Source organism: Acanthisitta chloris, unplaced genomic scaffold, assembly GCF_000695815.1.
Source record: "Acanthisitta chloris isolate BGI_N310 unplaced genomic scaffold, ASM69581v1 scaffold1470, whole genome shotgun sequence".
In the NCBI taxonomy this organism is placed as follows: Eukaryota; Metazoa; Chordata; class Aves; order Passeriformes; family Acanthisittidae; genus Acanthisitta; species Acanthisitta chloris.
In genome coordinates this window covers 175,331-182,692 of record NW_008650950.1, presented here as the reverse complement: position 1 = coordinate 182,692, position 7,362 = coordinate 175,331, and positions in this window count along the sequence as shown.

Below are 7,362 nucleotides of genomic sequence, written 5' to 3'. Positions count from 1 at the left end.
TTTTTTTTACCTCAACCACAGCTGTTCAGTTTCCTCTTTCAGCAACTGGGTGCTCAAAAACTGTTAATTTAAAATGGAATAGATGCAATTTTGAATGCTTGTTTGTCTCTGGAAAACAGAACAGGTTTCTTCCAAGCACTTCTGAGGATGGTTCCAGTTAAATCAGCCTGGTCTCCTGTTCTTATACTCCCCAAGAGCATGGTGAATCAGCATTCCTGGGTGCATGAAAACTGTCACCAAATGGGATTAATGGCAAAAGAAAACAGCAACAGCAGCACTGCCCAAGCTGCAGAGGAAAACAGCAGTTGTTAGTTCTGCAGGGCTTGGTTGAGTGTTTGTGATCTAAATGCTGACAGTTACTTTTTGGTTTGTTTTTCTCTTTGTTAGAGGTTGTGTTTTTTAATGTTTCCAGTTTTGGGGAAAGCCTTGTAGCCAAGCAGTTTAGCAGAGTTGGATGAGTGTAACAGGTGACTCTCCTCTGAGCATTTTTGAAGCTTGTTGATGTTCGGATAAACAAACCAATTAATCCTTGGGAGCCCTAAATGAATACTAAAGTCAATTCCCATTTTGGGTATTTCAGGAAAAATATCCTTAGTGCCAAATGGGGGCTCTGGGCCAGGGCCAGTGCTTCTGGCTGAAGCCAACATCCACCTGGTGGGGCATGAGCCCTGCCAAGGATGCTTCATAAATAACGTTTGCTTTGGAACATTGCAAGGAATATTTATTTGGAGGGGAAAAAAATCACCTTATGTTTTCCAAAGTAACGAGTCTGTACAGAAAAGATAGAAGACTAAAAGCTCCTCCAGCCTGGTTTGGCAAACTGCTCTACCCCATGTGTGCCTGGGGAGCTGTATTGAGCTAACCAGCTCAGTGATGCCACATTGCTGCTCTGCTCGTGCTGGGGGTGACACAGCTGAGCCCTGGGCCCTTGGACACACTGGCACCACAGCCCTGGGCTGCAGCAGCAAAATCTCAGTTAGAAAGAAATCCTAGGTTTTAAGCTCCCACGCTCGACACACTTTGTCTGCTGTCAAAATTGGGCCAAAAAGACACGAAGGTGAAGGTCCATTCCCTTCACTTTCTGATTACAAGGCCTCCAAGAGACATTTAGGGTGTCAGTTTCCAGCTTAATCGCTGGAACTGTAAATTCATTTGTTTTACCAGGTTTCACCCTGCTTGGCCCATCTCTGCCCCTGCCTCCTCCTGGAGCAGCAGCAGCACCCAAAGGCACCAGCATCGTGAGGGGACAGTGACTGGGCTGTGCATATGGTCCTGCCATGCTCCTGCCTGCAGGAACAAGGTGTTTTGGTAAACAAGCAAATACTGTGCCTGGTGTGTGGTTGTGCTGCTGTGCTGCTCCTGTGCTGAGAGCCAGGATCTAACCCTCAGAGCACTCAAGAAGGATGTGGTGTGATGCCAAGCTTTGCTGTAGCATTGGCTCTTACCAGGGACAGGGTTATCACAACCTTGAGCATCTCTGTGCCTCTCTGCAGGTCCTCTATGATGGTGCATCAGCAACCTTGAAGAGCTGCTTGTCTGTTGCATGTGGCAGAGAGACTTTTTACAGGCCAGACAGTGATAGGACAAGGGGGAACAGTTTTAAATTAAAAGAGAAGAGATTTAGATTAGGAAAAAATTCTTTCCTGTGAGGGTGCTGAGACACTGGCACGGGTTGTCTGGAGCAGCTCTGGCTGCTTCATCCCTGGAAGTGTTCAAGGCCAGGTTGGATTTGGCTTGGAGCAACCTGGTCTAGTAGATGGCATCCCTGTCCATTGCAGGGGGGTTGAAACTAGATGATCTCTAAAGTCCCTTTCAACCCAAACCAGTGGTTCAGTGATTCAGTGACAAACACTGTGATTCAGTATTTGTCAGTTCAGGAAAGGAAAATGTTTTGACCTGGTTTATCCCAGATTCCAGATGATTTGTGTTCTCTAATTACATCCCCCAGCCCATTAACCTCCCATGCATTACAGCAAGTAGTCACTATGGTACCAGTGAAGCTATATCCATGAAACATTAATGAGCTGTTCTTGTATTAACTAGACAGAGCTGGGTGGGAAATATCTCACCCACAGCTGTTGCCTTGGCTGCAGCTCACACAGCAACTGGTGGTGGTTATGTATGCAAACACTGTCATTGATACACACAGGTTTTTCTGGAAATTACTGGGTATTTTGTGGTCTTTTGCAGGTTAGGAACTGGTTGCTGTGAGTGCAGGATGACTGCAGCACATCACCACGGGGCACAAGTCTTGTTTGCAGGAAATGAGCTCTCCATCCAGCTGGAAATGCAGGTGGGGTCCTGTCAGGAGTCTTTGCAAAGACTCAGAGTGATTTAGGCACTTCGTTTCCTTGGGATTTCAATTAAGAAAATTACTCCAGGGAGCCTTTGGTAGGAGTTTCTAGACAATGCCTGTGTCATGGCTTCACTGGCTCTTGTTGCCACTGCCTGCACATGGCAGAGAGAGAGAGAGATCTGTGCCAGTGCAGGCTTTTCTTAAAGTACTTTGGACTCGCAAAAAGTAGAAATCGTGGTGGCAACTCACTCGTGACTGCCCCTGAGAATCCAGCCCAGGCTATTATTTCCAAGAATATAAATATATTAATTTATATGATTACTGGTCTGCATATGGTTACATTGTGTTTTTGTATGGATGCATTTTTTTCACACAGCCATCAGCAGAAATTCCTGCAATGTTTTGTCCACTGAATTTCCTGTCTGGAGGAGATGAGCTGTGTCTAGATAGCCTAAGAAATAGCACCCCCATAGCTTAATTCTTGAGCTATTTTTGTGGTTTGGGTGGTGGGGGCTGATCATGGCTCTATTTCTGCACCAAGATGCTGGGGGAGTTGCAACACAACACAGAAGAAGCTGAGGGAACAGTTTGTCTAGCATGAAGAGAAAAGGCTGATTGCTGTTTTCAGCTCAGCAACCTAATCTAACTACCATTTAAGCACTTGAAGATGGACCAGATGACCTCCAAAGGTCCCTTCCACCTTCAACTATTTTTCACTTTGAATGGTTTCTTGTTCCTGCTGCCTCTGTCTGTGTCTCTCCTGCAGGATCTCTGCTTGCTTTTCAGCCCACAGCTGCTGGTAGGGCAGGGACAGCAGCACAGCAGCATCTTTGAACACATCCACACTGTGGTGGGACTGAGCCGAGCAGCTTTTACTCCATCTGGTCCTTCCTGCAACCCCAGGATCTCACCAGATCAAGGGATTTTTTTTTCACCCTGGCAGCAAAGTCCAGCGGCTGTTTCGCAGTTGTACTTCTTGTGCCCTGCCACCATCTAGTGGTAACTCACCCAGACTCTGCATCCTAGAGGTGAACAGCTCGCACAGCTCCTCCAGCCGGGCTGGGAACCCAGGTGTGCTGGGGCTTGCATGGATGCAAAGTGAAATGTCATTGCCTGAGGCTTGTGGGTGCACTCTGCTGATGAACCATAAACCCAGCAGATTAACTGGGATGAGGTTTCTCCCACGTGTGTCATCCTGCTCTGCTCCTTCCTAAAATGAGTTTTTAGAAGTGCACTTGATGCAGTTCTGTGGCTTCATCCCTTCAGTCCCTGCTCAGCTTTGGGAAGCTGCTAATGGAGAAGGGAGTGTGACAGGATGATGGGGAGGAGAGCAGGGGGAGAGCAGAGGCAGCTGATGCACACATGTGGGTTTTTCAGGCATTCAGCCCCCCCCAGAAGGACTCTGCAGAATCTTTTGACTCCTGTGAGCAAAGCCAAGTGTGGAGGCAGAACCTCTGGAATCATCCTGTGTCCCCCTCACTGTGGGAAGGAGCAGTCAGATTTGCAGCTCTTTGGAGCTCATTACACCTTCTGCCTGGTGTAATTGAGAGTAACTTGAATAACTGCTTTCCTGGCCTGGAATTGCTCCTTGAGCTGCTTTTAATCTTTTTTTTTTTTTTTTTTTTTTTTTTTTTTTTTTTTTTTTTTTTTTGTCCGAGCTAGACCATAGGATTCCTCAACTTGTTTGCTAATTTCTGCAACTCCAAGCTGTAAATCCCTCTCCCAAGACATGCATATTTGCCTAGGGAGGCTCTGGTTTACCAGCACAGGCTTTTTTCTCTGCCCAAGCTACCTCTTACTGGTGTTAGGTGACAAGGCAATTAAATACAACCCTTGTCAATACTGCATGAATTGTCACAGTAAATGAACCCCAGGTTTGGGCTGGTCTGCTCTCTTATCAGGGCATTTAAGTAAGTAAATGACTCTTCCAGGTGGAAAATGCTGAGGCAGTTTGTTACCTGTTTAAAAGAACATGTTGGATTTGAATGCACTGCAAGGTGCTCACTGAATAATCACAGAAAGGAGGGATCTTTCAAATCCTCGAGCAGCAAACTTCAATTAGATGGGAGACATTCAATTATGCTTTAAAGGGAACTTGGCTATGAGTGTGCAGGATATGGCAGGAAAATGTATGCAAAAGAATTTCATGGAAAGGAGCCATTATTTTATCAATAGGACATGCAAAGCAGAATTTACTCATCAGTCCTGAATAGAAGCTCAAATAACTGAGCCTTTTAAGGTGATGATACATGGACCAGGATAGGTTTCAGCCTCAAGCAGGTTTAAGTGAGTTTGATTAATTTTTGTGCAGTTATCAACTGAGATTTTGGCCCAGGGACTTCATGATGTTTAGCCTTGGATAGTGGATGTTGTATCAAGGATGTAGGACTTTAGCAGGAAGTGTATCCCAATCCCATTACACTAAGATAAAATTGTAGAAATTGAATTGGTTTTGAATCTGAAGATGCTGGTCCTTCCTCCTCCAGCATCTCTGCAAAACATTAACTCAAGGAAAAAAACACAGGGAAGTCAAACACTTTTTTTTTTGCAAAAGAACACAGACATTTTGAATTTAATAAATTATAAAATTAAAGATTCTAATTTGTATATACATTTTTAATATACAAGATATGGCTATTTATTGCAATTTCTGTTAAGGCATATGTAAGTGAATGGAAGTTGCATATAGATATTCAGATGAACATAGCTAATACTGTGCATTGTAGGTGAGTAAATAAGACATTAAATGCATTATGTAATAAAATAAAACATAAAACCCTTTGAGTACTGGTAAAGCACCATTTCTAGAGTCCTTAAAATACCTGAAAGCACTCTATGGAGATGTTGTGAGACTGAATGGATATATGAACATAAAAAGTGATGCATTCATAATAGATTATGGAAATTTTTAAAGGAATGTTGGTTAAAAAAAATGGCAGGAGATTGGAGCCAAAGAAACCAGAATTTGTTTGGGTTTTTTTTTTCCATGAGAGGCTATCACTTGGGTTTTAAGTTTAGACCAACAGAAAAATGATAATTTAGAAAGCTGTGTACTTCCATGGTTGGATTGCAAATGCATTGCTTCATGGCAGCACATTGCTTTAGCTCAGATCTCTGAGATGGTCTCTGCAGGAACATATTTATTTATAAACCTGCTCTAGTTTCTGGGGATAAGGTTATGTTAAGATACCATTTTCTGCTCATTATGTCACACAATGCAGCACCTGGGCAACAGCAAACCAGTTACAGAAGGCACCTCATGCTGATGCTCTTGCCCAATTACAGCATTGGAGCAAAGATGAAACAGTTGTCAAAGTTCAACCAACCAAAAAAATAACCAAAATTTCCACTGCATGACAGGGAACAAAGATCAGCTGAAAGTAATCCCTCACCTATTGCCTGGGGCTGTTTCTTCTCTATCAATAGAGCCCTGCATTGTTTTCCAGCAGAAGTGATGTACATGTTCTTAGGAAACAACCATCATGGGGAACAGCTGAAAAAAACCTATCTTCTGAAGAATTCATGGCACCGTGAAAAGAAGGCAGCTTTCCTGGCCTGAAGACAGCAAGGCTGTAAAGAGAAGGCAGCTGGTGGCTCTGCTCCATAAGGAGCTGGACCATCAGCCTCTCACTGTCTTGAGCAACCTAGGCCAAAGCTGCTACTTCAAATATTTCAGCGTTCCCCAAATAACAGCTAGAGAAATATTCAGTAGAATTTAAACCAGTGAGAAACGAATCAAATTAAATCTCCCAAAAGGTGAGGCTGAGAAGGGAGCAAGTCCTTCCTAAATGCAGATGCCACCAGGCATTGCACTGGGTCCCTAATGAACACTGGACCTAACATAGCACCAGACCAGCCTTCTGGGAGGCTGCTCCTGCTCCCAGAGGCAGCAGAAGTTTCCACATTATCTGGAAAAATGCTTTTCTTGAGCTGTGGGGACTGCCTCCTGTGGCATTTCTTCACATTGCCTGGTTGACTATGCCTGTTCCAGAAGCTAAGGCAGAACAGAAGCTACTAGATGAGTTATCTAAAGCTTCTGGATGTCAGAGCAATGGGTTGCCAGAAAGCCCTAGGGAGTAAGACTGGTATCATCATTCTGCCTCCCCATCTGTGTAAATCCATCCCCAACCCCTCTCTTCCCTTGGGTTTGCAAGGGTTTTCCCTAAGTTTCATGTGCTTGGATGTGCTTCTAGGCCATGAAAAAGCTGGGGGGGTTGTGGTTTATTTTTATTGTCCACAGAGCTAAAACAATATTAACTTGAAGGGGAAAAGATGAGTTTTATACTAACCACATCTGTGTAAAGGAAATGTGGAAGCAAGAAATACTATGACTACAGGCTGGGAGCCCAGCAGCTACAGCTTGTGTCTCCCATGGCACAGCTGCTGGAATGATGTTGGTTTAGACACGTCTTTCTTGCTTATAAATAGCACGGTGGGGTTTTTTCCCTTCAGTGCTCATTACTACATTGCTCTGTTTTGCACAGATGTGACCTGACCCTACAGTATAACTAAAACTTGTCCTGTCTGTAGGCAACCACAAATCCCTTGGCACAAGGCTCCTGGGGCCTGTGCTGGGCTTGCTTGAGCATTGTGGCTGTGTGATGGCACAGAGCAGGGCAGGGATGGCACACTGAAGATAAGCACCCTTTGACTGCAGGAAACTACTCAGCATCCCAGAAGTTAATGTCTGTGGTGGGACTCCTGCTGTTGTGCTGCCAAACTGCAGAGCCTCAGTTTTACTTTTCAAAACCAGAACAGATTGTTGCTTGCGCTGGCTGATGCTTCCACATCTGCAGCCACGTCTGCTTGGCCCAGGAGATGTTTCCTAGTGCTCTGGACTTCTACCAGGCCTGTTATGCTTCTTGATCTTCATGGTCTTCAGTGTAACTCCCATCCATGCACTATCTGAGCTGCTCCAGGTGTATTGTCTTGGTCCTCTGTAAGAAGGGGCACTTGATGCCACCACAACTGCTGAAAATGTTCCTCCTTTGTCTAGTATCTCCATAAAGCAATCTTTTTAGACCACAATTCAGGCCAGAACAGTTCCATATCTAAATGCTGCAAAG